Raw genomic sequence first — 19,945 nt, 5'->3', positions numbered from 1 at the left:
ATTTAATCCACATGGTAGACGCTAAATTTCCCAAACTTCAAAGCCTGTGTTCTTTATCTTATACCAAACTGTTTGCCATTTACAATAAAGAAATGAAAAAGAGCAGCATTTAAGATCCCTTTTAATTCTGCAATTAAGTATGGGAAGCCGACTGGAGAAGTCCTTCATCATGCCATCTGGCCCCTCTTCTTCCATTCCCTCTGTCTCTAGAGAGCCAGAAGCTTCAGTAATCAGTCTTTGAAGTTGCATGAAATGAGCCCCTTCTATATTCTCTTTCCATGGAACTCCAAGATCACTGATTATAAAGGTTTTTTTTTTTTTTTGAACTTGGATAAAGTCAACTACTAAAATTCCAATGTTGTAAGGTAAAGAGAAATAATATTTAGTGAGCTTCTGCTTTCTACATTAATATCATCGAACATTTTATCTGTTTGATCACATTTCCTCTGCACAACCATTTAGGTAACTATTATCCCAATTCCCTGTAAGAAATGCAAGGCCTTGAGAATTTATATGCTCCTGAATTGACAGATTCGTATTCAGATCAAACGCCAAAGCTCAGACTTGTTCCTTTTAATAAACAGGTTAATTGCATGTATCCCACATATGAAGGGGACTGTATCATCAGAGGGTTGGATGTAGAATCTACTCTAAAAGACTCAATTTAACAAAGACAGAGTAAGGTCCTGATTTATGGCAGGCTAGGTCTTTGGATGAAAAGAGGACTCTTACCCTTTAGGAGTTCATAATCTCCTGTAGAAAACAAATTGAGAGTAATTTGAATCAACCAGAGGGTAACACAATCTTCATAGAACAGAGATATAAACAAATTAACACCAAACTGTCTAATCCCAAGAAGCTCTTTTCTTATAAAAATACATATGTATATATCCACTTTCCACTTCTGTTTTGATTTTTAACCTCCCACTAAATAAAGCTGCTCTCTGAATGAGGGCTCAAGTTTAGCAAATATCTTTGTATTACTCATTGCCAGTGTAAAAGATTTCCAAATAAAACCCTTATAAAATATTTTGCAACTTTTCTGTGATTCAAATCTTTTTCTTAAATGTTTTGTCACTTTGTCACTATGGAATCTCTGGTTCCATAGCACTAATCTTTCTTCAGTATTATATTAACGTACATATTTTCTATAATTTTAAACAAAGCCAAGTCTTAAATGAAAACAAAACAAAACAAACAAAAATACTTAGATTTCAAACAAACAACTTCACCAGAAATGTTAGCTTTTTGAGATTTGTGACAAGTCTGGTTAGGACCTTTTAAGAATTGTATAATTGGTTTCAGAATGGAAAAACAAAATTTAATACGAACTAGCAAAACTGCTTTTTTATGATATCCCCCTGTTCCAACATGAAAATCAGCTATAGGCAAAACTGAGCTGGCTGTAGATGGTCCCCATGCAGATTTCCTTGACACTCACAATACTTCTTTGGCAGTTTAATTCCACAATTAGAGATTTACTCCTGTGGCTTAAGATTTCTTAACTCTTATTAAAATGTAAATATGCCAGAGAAAATAATATCTTGAACTTTGCCAGTTCAATATTTACTAAAGCTAAATATATGCCTACCCTTTGATACTACAATTGCTTTAGTAGATGTACAAGCAATAGGAGTATTTTCATATGCTCACAGAACTAAAATGTTCTGACAGCACTATTTGTAATAGCACCAAATGTAAACTGCTTAAATGGTTATCAATAGAATGGTGGGTAAATAAATTGTGGTTTATTCCACAATGGAAAATACAGCAGTGAGAAAGATGAACTGCAACTATTATAATATGGTGAGTCTCCCAAATATAATAATGTTGAAGGAAGAAGCTAGATATGAAAAGATATACATATGGTTTCATATGTATGAAGTTCAAAAAGAGTTCAAAGTCATCATTGATGTGAGAAGTCAGAAAAATGGTTGCTCTTTGTAGGGATAAGATAATGCCTCAAAGCAGGCAAAGGAGTCTCTTCTAGAGGCTGGTCATATCCTATTTTTTGATCTGAGTTTTCATTTTGTATACACAGTCAATTTGAGAAAAAACATTGAGCCATACTTTTTGATATGTGGACTTTGTGTGTATGTATTATAGCTCAATAAAAATATAAAAATATAAATATAATTTTAAAATAACACAAAGCTTTGCCAGTCACTATAACTTAACCAATGAATTGAACCTTTTTTTTTTTTTTTAATTTTGCTAAGGTGTGTACCAGGGTCAGAACACCTAGATTCAATATCAGAATGCAGTCCAAGAGAAAGGTGATCCAGATAGGGAAGGTTATGGGATGCTAGATATATACAGGCCTATCTTTGTAAAGAGAAAATGGGACTAGTGATTCTCCAAAAATGTTCAGTTCACTGTGATTCAGATTCTCTCTTAGGAGATGGCCGTTTATTTCAAAGTAGACACTCGTTAACATATCAACATGCTTTGTTTCTTCTCTCTCTCTCTCTCTCTGTGTGTGTGTGTTAAGACGAAGAGCACAATGTTCTGAATAGGTAATAATTTCCTTGCTTCCAGCTCATTACATATTTTGTAGGCACTGAATTAAAATTGTCATTTTGCTGTTTTTGGTGCACGTTGATCTTTCTAAACACAACTCCTCCCAATACCATAATTAATGTCTTGGTTTCCAATAGCTTCACATAAAGCCCAAAGTACCCTTCTATAATTCCCCCATGACTACCCTAAAAACAAAAAAAGACACAGGTTATTCAATTTCTATGCTTCAGTTGAGGCAGGGCATACCCAAGTCTAGAGACAATTGAATCTACAGGCAAAATTTCTCCCCAGTTTTGTACTATTTCTTTCAAAAAGACAAACAGGAAATGTTTGTAGCATGATTGTAGTGATAATTCTGATCTACTTTTTAATTCTTATTGTATTAGTTGTCTGTTTTCTGTTCTGTGTTTATGTATCCAGCTTGCCCTAATTTAGTTGATTCAACCCTCCACAGGCAGGGACACTTCCACAGGCAGGGAAGCAATATGCCATGCTTAGCCTGTAAGATGATAGATAAAGCTTTTGAACCCCTTAACAATCAAAGATTTCTCTTGCCTCCACCCAACCAATTCTAGCTGAGGGAGAGTAGAAAGATGTAGCTGCTTGCTCACTTAATACAAATATATTTTGCATGTCACTAAATAGAACTATTTTTACTGAGTAGCTTTTATTTCAGCTTTCAGATTTGCCTTACATTGTTTATCTGAACCTCTACTTTTGGATAATTGAGATCATTTTCATTTTTGCTTCCATAAAAATATCTACCTAGGTAATTTTTGCAGACATTCATAGCTATTTCCTTAGGGTAAATTTTTGGAAGTTGTATTATTGAACCAAGAGAGTTGTATATCTTAAGGCATTGGACATTGAATATGTACTATTAAATTGATTGGGATCATTTTTATCATTCTTCAAGTTTTCCAAAGGGATTAATTGGGCTTAAAAGAATACCATCAATCATAATTGAATTCTCAAGTCCTTCTCCATATTGAATAGAGAAAATAGTTAATAGTGACATGTCACCTGGGTGGTACAGTCAATTAACCATCTGTCTCTTGGTTTTAGCTCAGGTTGTTATCTCAGGGTTGTGAGGTGGAGCCCCCTTGGGCTCCATGCTCAGCAGAGTCTGCTTGAGATTTTCTTCTCCCTCTGCCCCTTCCCACCATACTCATGCTCTCTTTCTAAAATAAATAAATAAATATTAAATATATATATAGATTGACATGGAAGCATATTATAAAGTAAAAATCCTAAATCCTTAAATTCTAAATAGATAGTGGTTCACTGACGTGGATTCATAAATGATTGAACCACTGCATTCAATAGTGTGGCTTAACAAGAGTCGAAATCAAGCTGTTAGTAGTCCATAGTGGCAGGCCACAGGAGGCTTTGTTCAGTTCTGTCTAGTCCAGTGTTTTACTCATGATTTGGTTAAGAGCATCAGCTTATTTGTGTGTTGTTTGCACGTTTAGTTGACATTGTTTTAGGAGAGAAACAAACTTTTGGAAGATAAAATTCTAAGGAGACTCAACAAATTAGAATGGTAGATAAAACCTAACATGACATTTAACTGTTGTGAATTTACATATTGAGAAAGAATAGGACTATATCAGCATTTATGAAAATTAATAATGGGCTTTATTTTACCAAAGCTGCGTAAGAGGTCATTGTTAGATAATAAAGTTATTATGATATACAGTTTTATTACTAGATATATATTCTCTGGATTGAGGGAGGTGATATAACAAATCTATGTACCTCATACCAAGGACATAAACTAGAATTTATTCAGAGGCACATGATTATCTTAGCATGAGTCTCTATTTTTATTGGGTAATGAAATCTCTGAGCAAAGAGAGAGATAGAAGATGAGAAGAGAGTCAGAGCAAGAGGTAAAGATTAGAAAGTCATCCAAAGTCTCATCAGAAAACCAGTCATTGCTCAGTCATGTGGGATGTCTTCAGCAAGATACACAGAACATTTGGTAGGAGAGAGAAAGGTCAATTTATCTGTGGGTTCTTTCCCATCTCTTGTCTTCATTGGGTTAAAATCTGTCCTACAAAGTCTTTAAATGTCCTGTATTTCCAACTTGATGCCCAACTCTGGGCACCACTAAGGAAGCTGGGACTCCATATAGATTCGGTTGCTTTGGCATTCAGTTCTGGAACTGCTAGAACCCCTACTGCAGAGGATGATACACTGAAACCCTTGTTGAAGCCCACATCTTGGGGGAAGGGACAGAGTTGGAACCTCAGGAGATAAGATGACAGAGACAATGATGGGGCTCTCCATTCATCAAATGTCCAAGGCCCAGGAAATGTTATCAAGTAAAAATGGAAAGGCCCATGAAGTGGATCCAGTATAATCCACTACTTTATATAATCCATGACTTGAGTCATTCAGAATGCATTTTCATCCTTTGTTATATATGCAGATATAACATATCTTACATAAGAACTAGATGCTGTCATTTCTTCCCAAGATGGGACATACAAGAACATACCAGGAAGGCAATGGCTTATGGAAATCTCCTAAAAAAGACTTGAGGAATACTAGCCAACTGAGCCATTGCCCCTCATTGCTATAGCTGCATCAGGGGCTCTAATATTTATGTCACCCTCCTTTATTACCCTTTCTGGATTTCCTCATCCTCAGCCAATATTTTGGTTGGTCTGATTGCTTATCAGCTGGAATGACACAAAATCTTCATTTTTCAGGGGACTTCAGTTACTCATTCACAGCCTGGGCATAAAGTCTCCCCTAGTGAATATTCTGGGTTGTAGGTATAATTTTTCTGCCCCCACTGTGTAGTAACAAACCTATGATATAGTCATAATCAGAATTGATTATCCCAAGAAACAGAATCTCATGTCTTTGTCCACTGGTTCATTGGTATGAGGTGTAAAAAATGGTCAGATGGTAATTGGTAGTCTCAACTTCTACATCAATAGAAATTTCACTGTGTCCCTTTGTGGATATATCTTCCCTGGGAACTGGCCTCCTAACTATAGGAATGGAATGCACTAATTACATGCCTCTTGAGAGTGACAGTGACAGGAGCTAACGATTTCTTATTTTTACCACTTGGCTCTGGGACTCCTATACTTTGTTTATTTGAGACATAGAACCACAAAAAACAGGTCTGGTGGGTAGCCATACATGACGTCTTGGGGCTAAGATAGGCAAGGGGCAGGTGTTCCTCATCTCTTGCTTATTGGTCAGACGGTCTCACAAGGTGTTCATTCCTAATACTTCTGGGTTTTATTACCAATGTCTTCTAGGCTTTCTGGGGGGACCAAAGTCTCCATGGGTCCAATAGGATTGGACCTGGACCTTCATACTAAGGAGAATTAATGTGTGCTGTATGAAGAACTTTTAGTAGTTCTAAGGTTATTAAACTCAAGGCCAGAATACTTAACTCTCTTCACATATTTAAGATCAGAAACTTCACAACTATTTGCTGACAGATTTTATACACAAATTTCAGTAGTACCTTGAAACTTCTGAGACTGTGATTATTAGAATAGTAGAATTCTATTTATTAGATAATTTTCAACAGTTTCAAATAATTTAGAAAACTTAATGCACAGAATATCTTTGAAATATATCCGCAGCTAGTTAAATTCTTTTCCTATTGAATGAGATTGGATATAGATTTTTTTCATTTTAGAAAAGAAAAAGAAAACAGACTAGGAGCAATATGTGGGACCACATTGATAAGTGGTGAATTATGCTAGGCAACCACAGCAATAGTACCAGCAGTCTTGGAACACTCAGTATGAAAGTAACCAGCTCCCATAACCTTCACACTATAACCTGAAAGCACCAACATAGAAGCAAACTTATGTTTGATTTACTCTGCTTCCATGTGATAATGAATATTGCAGTATATAGTAGAGAAGTCTTTTTTACCGTGTTAGTTAAAATGAAATTATTTTGTGCAAAGACTAATTCAACTTAACAATTATTTATAGAGCACTTACATTGAATGAGTCCCTCTTGTCATACGTGAAGAAGGAGATAAAAAGTTGCCTCAGGTGTACAATAAATATTTGTTAACTGACTGTGGATTTACATATAGCATGGTCTACCCACTGGTAAAAGTCTTTTGAAACAAAGACTAACTTACAATGTAGAAAAGGAAATTTTGAGCCTATGTATGATCTTGAAAGTGTTCCAAAACTGTTGGAGCTATTTCTAAGAGTATCCACCACTGTTTCATTTATCTAATTCTGTCTACCTCATCATACAAGAAATTTGTGACTTACAAGAACAACTATTTTCTTATCTCACATGGTTTCTGTGGTTCAGGGATTTAAACAAGGTAGTTGTTACTCAAAGTTTCTCATATGGTTATAGTCAGACATTGGCTGGAACTAGAACAGCAGAGGGGAAGATGCAGAAGGATCTGGGACTTGTCTTGGCATCTTTCTTCCATGTAACTTCAGGAATTTCCATGTGGTCTCTTGGCATGTGCTAGTTTGGGCATCCTCACAGCATGGAGGCCTTAGGATAGTTGGATATCTTACATTACAATACAGGCTTCTGTGATGTTGTTGCCTCAGAAGTCATGCAGGGTGACTTCTGTCATAATCTATTGGTCACAGCAGTCACAAAAGCCTTCCAGTTGCAAGAACAGAGGGTCGATTCTACCTCTTGATGGGAGGAGTGTTAAGTCACACTATAAGAAGAGAATGTGAGATTGGAAATACTGTTATAGCCATCTTTGGAAAATGCAGTCTACTACAACAATTACATTGAAATATGAAAACTAAAAATTATCTGCTAAAACATAGGGGTAGTAATGTGTCCGTGAAAGTGGGTTTGCATTGTTGCATTCCATAGAGAAACACTAAGACTCCTTTAAAAACTGAAATAGTGTTACACACCACTAATGAATCATTGAACGCTATAAAAAAAAAATTGAAATAGTGCTTTTAAAAATGTGACACTACCCAATGTAATCTACATATTCGTTATGCTCCTGTAATTCCAGATGTCAGGGATTAAAAAGGCAAGGAATAACTAAAACCTGACACCCTTTTACTTCTCCCTTTCTGTTCCCAAGTAGAGAATCAAGTAGAGTTCCTTTTGAAGAAAATGGAACTTAATCACATATTTTGTTCATGACAAGTGAATCTGAAAAGCAGCAAAGAACTCTTGGCAACTTTTCACATTATGTAGTCAGAGCAATGACAAGTGCCTCCAAAACGGGTGTCCTACTCTACTGTAAAATAAATTGTTCACGAGCAAAGCATCTGCCCAATACTGCATCAGAAGGCTCCACGGGGTCCTCCTCACCGCTGCATCACAAATGCACGAAAGCAATCTGAGAGATTCCTCAGAGGGTATGTCGATTTCTTTAGAAAGTAGATAAAGAAGAACTGCTCAGACTAGGTTATTTGGAAAGGAAAAAGCATTAACAGCCATTCTAGGGTCTAACTATCTCACCAGATTCGGTCAACAGATCAAATCAATATCTTGGTTTTCACAACTCGTATGTCATCCCTTTCTTTGTAACATGCTCGGCCCTTGAGAAATATTTTCTTTCAGGTTCCCAAATTTGACTGGCATTTCAGCCTTTTAGCTACTATGGATTCTTATGGATACAAAAGTGAAAAAAAAAGTATTTTCATTTCATTAAATGCTATTATTTTAGTGTTCAGACAGAAACAGGTGTTTAGGGATGGAAAAAACCTTCATTTTTTTTTTCATCGACAAATGAAAGGTATACTTTCCAGTTTGAGATCGTATCAGTTTTCCCCTTAGAATCAAAACGTAAAAAAATATATTGCTTTATTTAAGGGGAAAAGATGCAAAACACAGAAAAAGACAAGTTGACAGACACATTTTAGGCTGCTTATTTCTATAAGCAAGACAATGTTAAACTATGTGCAACGATTTTCTGAAGGATATTTTTAAGAGCATAAGTTTTTATTTTGGGACCATGTCTACCTGTTGTGTGGTGAGACTCTTCAGAATATAAGTATTTTGAAATTTTGATTTTTGTTCCACTTCAGTAAAGTGAATCTCAGCCTTGGTATGGACCAGTAAGTAAAAAATTAATTCCTAATGTAGATTCCTAAAATAAGCCACTGAAAATCCCAAGTGTCAAAGTGGGAGAATTATGACTTTGTAATGTGGCCATAGCATTAAGGAATGATTCCTAAGGCATTTTCAATCTGCAACACCTTTTAAAAAAATTAGTAAGAAAAATGACCTCGCTTCTAATTCGTTTTCCCAACACTGATGTATTTGACTTAGCAGTGTCTGGGTCTAAATTAAGATTAGTCTCTAAAGTACCTTTTGGCGAAGGAAAACTATAATGATTTTATTACTCTTTTTACATGAACCAGGAAAGGGAATTTTACAAGCATGAACAGGTTCTTAAATAGAGTGGGTAATGGAGGAAAAAGAACGAATGAAGAAGGTAAAATCGAGATCCTTCTCTCATTGCATTGTTCAGCTTCCCACATCACAGATAGTAGGGAGGCTGTTTGCTCACTTGGTTAATCTCATTTTTTCATTATCAAGCCACAGGGTGCGTCTTCTGCCAGTGTTAAGTCGGAGCTGTAAAATGGACTCTAGGGTAATGTAAGGGGGAACAAACAAAAGGGGTTATTCGCTCGTGCTGCCTGGGTGTCACTCCCATTGATATCAGCGGGGATTATGTAACCCCATGTAGGAAAATGTCTGTTTACAACAGGAGTGGATGCATTACTGTCCCCTGTTACCACCATTTCAATCCATTGAAAATGGAATGGATTCATATGGGGTGCGTTTGTTTGCCTCAAAAAGGCATCCTTTTAGCATGGGCCGCTAATGTTGTAAACCTCATTATGTTTTGGTTTTCTTTTTCTATATACTAAAGTAATACAGCTGGCTTTTGTAATCCATTCTTCCTTTTCTATGCCCTACCACCTAAGCTTAAAACAAAAAAACAAGTAACAAAACAAAACAAACAGAACAAAAAATACAACAGGCAAAGCCACTGTTCAACGTTAAGCTCATTTACATTATTTTTTAAGGCACGCGATATAGTTGAGTGATGTTAAGCTCAACAGATTGTAAATGGAACCCAGATTACCTTGTTAAGACAAGATGTGTTTGCTGTCCACTTAAGCACTTCTTGTTGCTGGTAGCTTTTCCCAAATTATCTGGGTATAAGTGATGTAGTCAATGGTACTCATGCCTTGGAAATAGCTGTGGCTTATTTTTTGTCCTTCGGATTAATTTTTATTCTGCTTATGGTGCTGATACCCTCCACACCTTCTTACCTCATTCTTTTAAAGCAGATCCTCTTGGCATAAAACAAAGCAAGCTCTCTGCTCCCACAGAAGCCGCAGATTTGTAAGGCTGCTGGAAAATTCTTAGTTTTGAGTAACAAATTCTCTTACTTTTGAGCAAAAATGTTGGGATGATTAACATAATGCTAACTCTGTCGGACGCCTTCCGTGCTTCAGTTTCTAACCCTCTACCAGTCAATAAGGCAAAAATTATACAGTCAGGGATTGTTTACTTTAAAGCTGCTTGCAAAATATCAGGAGACTTTTCAAAGCATTAGCAACCAATTTAAGAGAAAATGAGTGGTAGGAGGGTCAGGGGGAAATATTTACTTTGGAAGGTCAATTGAATATTTGAAGAGAGTAACAGGTTTGGCTTCTAGGGTCAATGTTAATGTATCTAGTTGTCTATTTGATCCTAAATAATTAAGCTGTAGAAGCAGGAGGTCGAAAAAGTTGTTGTAGATTAGGTCTCCAGCAGGGACCATGCCTTAATGTAGTCTGAACAAAAAAAAAAAAAAAAGAAAGAAAGAAAGAAAGGAAGGAAGAAAAAGATAAAAGAAAAAGAAAAGGCTGGGCAAATTTTGTTGCCAGAGGAAGTCATAGCCTACTATCCCATATCTTTAGTTGGGGCAACTCCACAGAGATCACGGTGGTTGGATTCTCCTCCATCAAGCCACGTGGGCAGCTTTTGTCCTGTGATCTGTATTTTATCTGTTACTGCCACAAATGATATTGATTCTACGGATAGGATTGCTTCAGGGAAATGCATAACCTGGGGGCTTCTGAAAGTTGAGTTATCACCAATGTTTGAGTCACACACACATTTCAACATGGTTGTCTTTCTTGAAATCGAAGTACAACCCCTAATTGTGCTAGTTAATTACAATTACTGCTCTTGAATTATATCCATGATAAATGAGCACTGGCATCTATCAAATTACCTTTTTTTTTTTTAAATAGAAAAATTTGTGTCCTTTAACGTGATTGCATTATCTGCAAGAGCATTGATGTTGTAAAATTCAGGGGGTGAGAAGTGGAGAAGCATTGTCTCTTCCAGTGTTAATTTTACTGGGCTTATGGCTGGCATAATTCTTACAGATGGACGGCTTAGTTTTTCCTTTTACACATCACACCCAATGAATTGAGCGGTCACAAAAGTAATAATGATAAAAATAAACAAAATGTTAGACTGTTTATTTTATTATTAATTTAATTATGCGTTTTTAAATGTACCATATCCAAAATCTTTTCTGGCATTCTCCAATTTAAAAGTCAACTGTCCAGTTGGAAATTAAATAATTTTTCATTCTCTATCCTCTGATTAAAATAAACTGAAAGGTTTATTTAGTATGCAGATCTGATTTTGAATATTAAAATCATATTTTCTTGGAAGAATTTTCATTGCTATGTCTATGCTCTTTACTGGTTCTTTCAGAAAAGGAAGAAATTTAAGATTGTTTTCAGATACAAATCTTGCATGTATCCACCATTAATCTTGAAGGAAAAAATTATATTTTTTTGCACATGGTATGTCTGTTCCAGTTTTATGTATTATAGAGCTTCTGGATATAGAAAGGATTAATTCACCCGGTTTTGAGTACTTTCTGGTTAGTAAAATTGAACTATGCAAAGTTCCTTTTTGTGTTAATAAGTGAAATCATGGTGAGATCAGGGTGTATGGTTTTATGTAAAACAGAAGACAAAACTCTACTGACCTCAGTCGAATTCAGGTGAACAAAAGGCATTATACAGGGTTGGCTTGCATGATTTTAAAATGCTTCATTTTTACCTTCTGGGGATTATTCTCCAAGGCGTTCCTGAGATTAACACTTTGGGTGTCATCCTCAGTCCAAAATATTTTAAGTTTTGTAATAACAGTTATTGTCATCATATAATACAGAAAGAAAGAATCACCAGCTAGCCTGGCTCTGGTATAATCATGATATAAAATATATTTTACATTTAATAAACGTAAATTATGTGTCGAAAGGTAAAGCAACCTATAATTAATAGTAACTTGGCTTGTGATAGCCAAAACACATCAAAGCAGCCTGTTCCTTATTGACTAATGCATTCGCTCTGGGCAATCCCTCCTTCCCCTAGCCCCCATCAGTTGGGATCTTTTAAGTTTAATAGTATAAAATGTCCATGGAAAGGTTTATTTTTCTTTTTAATAAAATGTCTGCTTGTCATTAAATTTCGTGGGTGCTGGATGATTATTCTAATGGAATTTTTAGCATATGAGAGGAGGGGGGGTCTGTGGGCGCGCGCACAGACGCGCGCGTGCGCGCATGTGTGCGGGTAACAGTTTCGCACCCTTCCACTGCCAGATGAGCAAGGGCACAGATGCCTTTTATCATCAGCGATTAAGAAAACACACACTTCTTGAAGGAAAATTCTGTATTGTAAATGAAAACTATCCCCATGCACTCTGCATTTTGCACTCCTCATGCCGAATGGAGGAAAAAAAAAGATACATTTAAGATATTAAGAAGAAATATATATTTATTACTTCTGAACATTCTTTCCTGTTAAATTGTCAGGATGGAATGCCTCTTTAGCCTGAAATATTCCTGTTTGTTTTTAAAGCACATTAGAATGATTTGCATTAAGATAGGGTATTGAAAGCTTCAAAAACTGGAAAAAAAAAATTGTATCCCTCTTATAGGAAGCCATAAAAAATTTTTTTTTTCAATCCTTTGCCTTTAGAAAGCTTTGAAATGCTTTCTAAAAGAGATTGGAGAACCAGACTAGAATTTATTACAACCATCTTTTTAAAAATGGAAGTCAAGCTGAAAGTGCTCATTTTATTGTTATTCTAGTTGTAGTTGCTGCCGCTGCTGTTTTGATCTAGTAGAATCTACCTGGGCCCTGAGGAGACTTGCATTTGCAGAGAGAGGGTCCTTGTTACCTTTCAGAGCAATGATTTGATGAGCTATGCTGCAAGCGGGGTTTGGGAGGAGTTTCCCGGCTTCTGTGTCTTCTCGTTTTTAGAAACTGTCTAAAGGTTTGCATAATTAAAAGTTGGACCAGAAGTGCTCACAGACCCCAGATCCTTTCTTTGCTTCAATTCTGCCCAATTAATTCATCTATTACAGTTCTCATAGAACACCAAAACACTTCCCTTGATTTTTCTGTCGACCTATCCTAGATAGATCTGTTTCACCTTTTAAATTTTTTATTTTGTATAATATCTTTTTAAGCTTTTATTTTTAATAACGCTCAAGGTAGACAGAACAAAGACACATTATTGTGTGTGTTAAAAATCAGCCACATAATTCCTAACAGAGTCGTCACATTTGATTTTTTTTTTCAAATACTATTTTCTTCCAGATGATAATCTCTACACATGTCTGAATAATGCCTTACTGCTTAGTGAAGAACTTCAAACAGCATTAAGAGCAAGGCTTCATTTTCTGCGCGTCATCGCAGGGCAAGGGATTATTGTAATCCCCATTTTATAGACGAACCATTTGAGGTTTAAGTAACTTGGCCAGTGCCTGGGAGTACGTTAGACACGAAGCCAGAGTAAAACTCGCAGTTTATGATTTTGATCTCAGATGAACTTCTCTTTCAGCAAGTGAACTTGTTTTCCAGTTTTCTAACATGAAAGAACTAGGTTATTTGGTGCAACTTCTATCTGTAAAAGGCGGAACTGAACTCATAGTGTGAGATCATTTCCTGACCCAGTTTTAATCCTCCTATAGCCACTGATATAATTAAAAGCTTCTCCTCCAGTTTGCACTTTGGTTTTCTTATTAATCAAAAAACAGCTTAAGTTAGACTTTTGCAAGGGCCAAATATACCTTTGCCAAAAATTCTATCAGTGGAAGAAGTGCTGAGTCTATAGCTTTTTTTTTTCCTTGTTGTTTAATTAAATGTATGAATAATAATGACCTGCATGGCCGTTCTCCCTAAATGGTAGTATGTTCAGTTTAGAATGCACATAGATTTTTAAGTAATAGCTTCAGGATTTCTACACTAATTTTTAAACTGATTTCGTAAACATATCATTGAGACCTCAGGATTACTCTGCCGAAATCTGACTGCTCTACAACACATATGCGTATCTAATAACTAACTTTGTTTGCCATATTGTAGTAATAGTAAGAATTTACAAGCCTGTGACATAAGATGTGATTTTCTTTTTCATAACGAGGAAAAAGTTCCATGTTATTGAAAGAGTTGAAGAGTTAGTTTAAGCTTTTCATTTAAAAAAAATATATATATAGCTCTGAAATTTTATAGGAAAATAGTCTGGGATTTCTAATGTCAGTCACAATAGTTTCCAAATCATAAAATGGTTTCTTAAACAGAAGACAAATTGATTTTTTTTGAAGGTAAAATTAAGCTAGTTCTGGAAGCCATAAAATACCTTTATTTCAACCCACCTGAAAATTATGATTAGGATTAAAATAAAATAAATACAAGCTTTCTCTTCTATGTTAGACCTGGGATGTGACAGAGATGACCTAAAGATTCTCATTTATAACTAATTGCTTGCAACCTTCTAAATACTTTTCCTTTCCATCTAAAATTTTCCATCGTTAATCTCAAGCCAGTAGTAACTTTTTGTATTTTAAAAAAGATTTAAGGTGAAATTAGTAACACTATTGTGGTGATTCGTAACTGGGAATTGACATATCCTCTTACATTTAAAATATTATCCAAATAATTAAAAAATACACCCTCAAAATGTCAGACTTACATTAAAGTCTTTCATTCAACATAGAATTATTGCTCTTTGAAACTTTAAACATATACCAAATACAGTGAGGTACTAGAAATGTTTTAATCCATCAGCTACATAATATTTTAATGAATCTCTAATCTGTTACTTTTAAAAACATACCCTTAAATACTATCCATTCCATACTCCATGGCGTAGGATGTTCCAAATCTAAAAGACAGCAGTGCCTAAAGGTAATGTAATTGGAGAAAATCCTAATTGTGTTTCACCCACTTGATTTTCTCTGATTAAAAAGAAAAACTTTAAAGTCGAAACAGTAAACATTAAAGGCAATTTTACATTGCTAGCTTTAAGCAAATAATGTGGAAATCAGAGTTGAAAAAAAATCTTTAGTAATTCAGGCACATGTAATATTCTTTATGTTATTGTATAATAGCTAAATGAAAGACAGAAGGTAATAGTTGTTAATGTATTTGAAATTCAAGTAAAATAATATAGTTTCTGTACTCTTATTCACCTCTTAGGCAAAACTAGTTTGAAGCAAGGCATATGTCCTATTTAAATAAAGCTCAATCAAGTACCTCGATCAGTACATAGAAATAAGGCAGAAAAAAATAATTAGTAATTAAAATGCAAGTTCCAAGGGGGAATACCTTTCAGGAGAAAGTCACAGAAGCACCTGACTCTAAAAATGGCAGGCAGTTTCCAGAACCGTTGAGTGCCATGTGTTAGCAGGTGGAGGTACAAGTTTTAGAACAGCACTTGCCTGTCAATAGCTCCATTATAAAGTTGGCAATTCAATGAAAAAATTCAAAATAACTACTAAATAATTAAAATATTAGAATCATCTCTCACTCACTCTGGTAGCCACCATTTTAATTACGGAAAATTGTATCTTTCTTTATTGATTTCACTTCCCCTCAGTTCTTTAGCATTTTCAAAAATTAGGGACTTGTCTAATATGTTGCTGTGAAATGCTAAAACTTAACAGTCAGATGGAAATTGTATATAGTTCTTTCGGTATAAAAAACACTTCATGTGAACATATGTGTTATAGAGCCCTATACTGGCACTCTTAATCATAGACATAACAAAACAGTTCCATTTTTATAACCGTGGCCCTTTCCTTCTATCTAGTTTATATGACTTCAGTTTAAGATCTCCATTGGAAGGAAGCAAAAGGCAGAAAGGAACATTCCCTTCATCATCATATAACCATTAAAAAGATAAAACAGAAGGTTCCCTGCCTGATTTATTTAGTAGCATTTTTCTAGATTATTTTCTAAATAGCAGAGTTTAAAATTTACTCTGCCCTACCTAAAAGCTCCTTTTATTATTTAATCTTTCTTCTCCAAATGACTTTATTATTAGACATCTGTAATCCCATGTTAGTTGATCCTAACGCAACAATAAGCCTCAAGAGTTTTGCCTGTTAGCCCTCTGGAGAACTTTGCCTTGACTTATCTTCGTCACATCCCTCAGAGCCATCCCCTTTCTCATGTGCCTTCCCTTCCTACTGCTTCTGGTTCTTCTCACTTTAGCATTTTGGGCATTCCTATAAAGGATCTGTAAGTACCAAATACAGTAAGTGGTCGCTTATTGTTCATGAGGGCCATGTATAAACTTCTTCTCTTGAATCCTTAATGAACATCTCCTGTGAGAATTCAAGTAGATAAACTGCTTTGATATTTACATCCATGCTTCTGATCACAAACCAATTGTACAGGTAGAACCATGGCCATTTATTGGATTAAGAAATTAAGAGGTACATGTTGAAATTTGTTGAAATTCGTTTCATACATAGCCCGCACTCTGTAAGCATTGCACTGGATGCTTTCTATGAAGGATCATATGGATTCTTCACATTAACCTAAGACTGTAGTTTTCCTTGAGTTCTCTCTTTCTTTCCCATCTCATATCCACCTAATCCCTCAGCAAGTCTTGTCTTTTCTACTTTCAAAATATACCGGGGCTATGACAGTTTCTTACCATCTCCACTGCCTCCAGCCTGGTCCAGACCACCAGAGTCTCTCATCTGGAATACTGCAGTAGCTTTCTAAGGGATCTCACAGCTTGTGTTCCCTCCACCACAGTCTGTTCTGTTCATAGCAGCCAGTGATCTTGTCAAAATACAGGTCACATTATATCACTCATTTGCTCCCTGCCCTCCGTTAGCTGTCTATTTCACTCAGAGTAAAAACCACAATTACTTCTTTTGGTAAATCCTCTATCAAGATCCTTTCTGCTGGTCTTCTCCAATACTCCCACGCCTTCTCTCAATTCACAATCTCTGCTTCTGGTCTTCTCTTTTTTTATTCTTTTAAACAGATCTTTCCTTGGATGTCACCTTGACAAGGGATGCCTAAAAGGGCTCCCCCCAACCAAATACAGTCATTTTCCCTGACTGGATAGTTCGTGTCACATAACACTATCTCACATACTGTGTATTTTGCTATACATTTTAACATATATTAATCATGTCTGAGTTCTGTCTGTCCTAATAGAATGGGAATTACATAGAGGTAGGGGTTTTTAAATTCATTTAAAGATAAGAATGGTGCGTAGCACATGGAAGACACTCAAGAAATATTTGTTAAGTGAATGAGGGAGGTCATAGTATTACCTGTATTTTAGCAATAGGTTAAAGATGATTCGGGGCACCTGGGTGACTCAGAGGGTTAAAGCCTCTGCCTTCGGCTCGGGTCATGATCTCAGGGTCCTGGGATCGAGCCCCGCACTGGGCTCTCTGCTCAGCAGGGAGCCTGCTTCCCCCTCTCTCTCCGCCTGCCTCTCTGCCTACTTGTGATCTCTGTCTATCTAATAAATAAATAAAATCTTTAAAAAAATGATATTTGTGATCAAATTATTTTCTGAGGGCACAAAAGTAGTCTAACTCTAGAGCTGTGCTCTTAAGTACTACTCTTTTCAGCCTATTAAACTGGAACACTAATTCCCAAGACTGGTGCTTTCCCTACCTGACCATGCGATCTCCTAAATGGCATGTCCCTGTAAGACATGAGTAGAGGGGCGCCTGGGTGGCTCAGTGGGTTGAGCCGCTGCCTTCAGCTCAGGTCATGATCTCAGGGTCCTGGGATGGAGTCTCGCATCGGGCTCTCTGCTCAGCAGGGAGCCTGCTTCTCCCTCTCTCTCTGCTTGCCTCTCTGCCTACTTGTGACCTCTCTCTGTCAAATAAATAAATAAAATCTTCAAAAAAAAGAAAAAGAAAAAAAAAGACATGAGTCTAGACAAATAAAGTAAGTAACACAGTAAGATAGCGTTCTAGCTGTGTTGAATATCATGGCCTGCAGAAAGTGGGCATGTAATGCATATTTAAGGGCATGAGATAAATTGAAAGATAAAAAATTATCCCATGCATGTTTGCCGTTTATTTTAAATATAAGTGGTACAGTGTTTATCAGCAAATGGCTCCATTTCTTACCAGCTGGGTGACTTTGGAGAAGTTTCTTTACTTCTCTGTGCTTCATTTTCCCATTTATGAGATGGAGAGAGCAAGAAATGATAGATGAGGTCATGGAAGGAATGCTTAAAGGAATGCTTCGCACATAATAATTGCTCGGTGAGTTCCGTCTTCCTAGTAGCATTATTATGGCTATTGTTCTTTTAGGTTGAATCAAACACAGACTCCCCACGGCTACACTTGTACACAACATTCAACTTCATTTCGTCTCCTTTCTGCTCTTATGCTCCAGCCGCCATGTGCTTTCTTACTCTTTCCTTCCCAGGTCGTTTCCAGCTCAAGCCCCGTCACCTGGTTTTTTTCTCCAAAAGAAAAGACCCCCATCACTGACTTTTCACTATTGAAGTCTTAACAAAAGTTCATCTGGTTTCTGCATGGCTTCTGCAAGTGAGCCAACAAAGTAGAGCTCACCAATCTCTATTAGTTTTTCTTTCTGATTTTTCTCCCCATATTTGGAGTTACTTCATTTCTTTCTTGTTTTTTAAATTGTCTGACTGCCAGTGGGAATTTAAAAATTTTTTTAAAATAAAAAATAAAGAAAAAAGTGGGCAATAACTTTATTTCTCTTCTTTACCATGTCGGAGGACCTAAAGCAATGCTTAGAACATCTATTCTGGGTTCTCAGTAAATATTTGTGGGATTATTAAATAAGTGAATAAATAAATAAATAAATAAGGCAGGCTGGTTTAGATTTGGGCTCCCTGATGTAGTAGTACATGAAAATACATCTGACAATGAACAATCTAGGAGGTTAGAAAAAGAGAGCTCTAAAGATAAGGACAACCCTTGGGCAAAATGGTCATTTTTTGTTTAACTTCAGGTACAAATATTGTATCAAACTCTTTAAATACAGCTCCTTTGTTTCCTCATAGCATTAAAGTGCAGAATTCAAAATGGTACAGTTGCAGAACATTTTGAGGCTTGGTTCCCATCTGTCTTGAAGGTTATTATTTTGGTACACGGCCCACGTTCCCAAGCTCTTTTCTCTAACATAGCCAGCATATCATTTGACCCCCTAATTACTGAAGAGAATCTGAATCCCCATGCTTTTGAAGTACCTACAGGTAATGTGAATCATTAGAAGCATATGTCATAAAAACTGAAGCATTTTTCGAATCACTTAAATTATAATAATTAATTTAATATGCTTCATATGTTTAAACTATATTTAGTTTCAAGCCATATGCTTTCTTACATGAAATGGAGTTCCAGATTTTTCTATGGCTTTTAAAATACGGTATCCAGCACATCAAGGGTTAACATGCCTACACTAGAGAAACATGTCCTAGTATCTGAAATAAGTATTAAGAAAGTATATTGCCTTTCAAAACAGAAAAGACCCACATTGAATAACACCATATTCTAAGCCAGCTACTTCTACTTTGGTGAATGCTTGCCGTATCCAGGCAGTTTGAGTTTTCTGTTCAAAGACCTATGAAGCCAGCTCTGCTAAGAATACTGATGCCACAGTCTATAGGATATTTTGCTGTCACTGGTACCTAGCTCTATTGAGCAGACTTCCTTTTTTTTTTTTCTTCTCCTGAAGAATCTGTTTTTCAAAGTACTGTTAGATGTTTTATTTTTTTGTCCATAGGTGGTTCTACTTTCTCCCCCATTCTTTCAGAGATGAGTTAGTGGTTCTAAAGTTCATCATGGCTTCTGTCTTCTATTTTGCTTAGCTTACTTTTCAACCATTAGCATCACAAGGCATGTAACAGTGAAGCCATGCCACCGTGGCTTTAACGATGGATCAGATAGAAAGGAAAGGGAAAGATTGCTGACAATTCACACAGGGGCAAATAAAATATTTTGTGACATAAATATAACTCAAAGTGGAAATATTCATCAACCAGCATTGTTTCCTCTTCTTAGACTTGAAATGCTTTTTTTTCTTTTAAGAGTATTTAATTTGTGGCAAATATTAAGAAGTTGATTCATTTTAATTTGCTCTCCCTACTGCTTTCAGCATTT

Source organism: Mustela erminea, chromosome 16, assembly GCF_009829155.1.
Source record: "Mustela erminea isolate mMusErm1 chromosome 16, mMusErm1.Pri, whole genome shotgun sequence".
Taxonomy (NCBI): Eukaryota; Metazoa; Chordata; class Mammalia; order Carnivora; family Mustelidae; genus Mustela; species Mustela erminea.
This window is presented reverse-complemented; position numbering follows the sequence as displayed.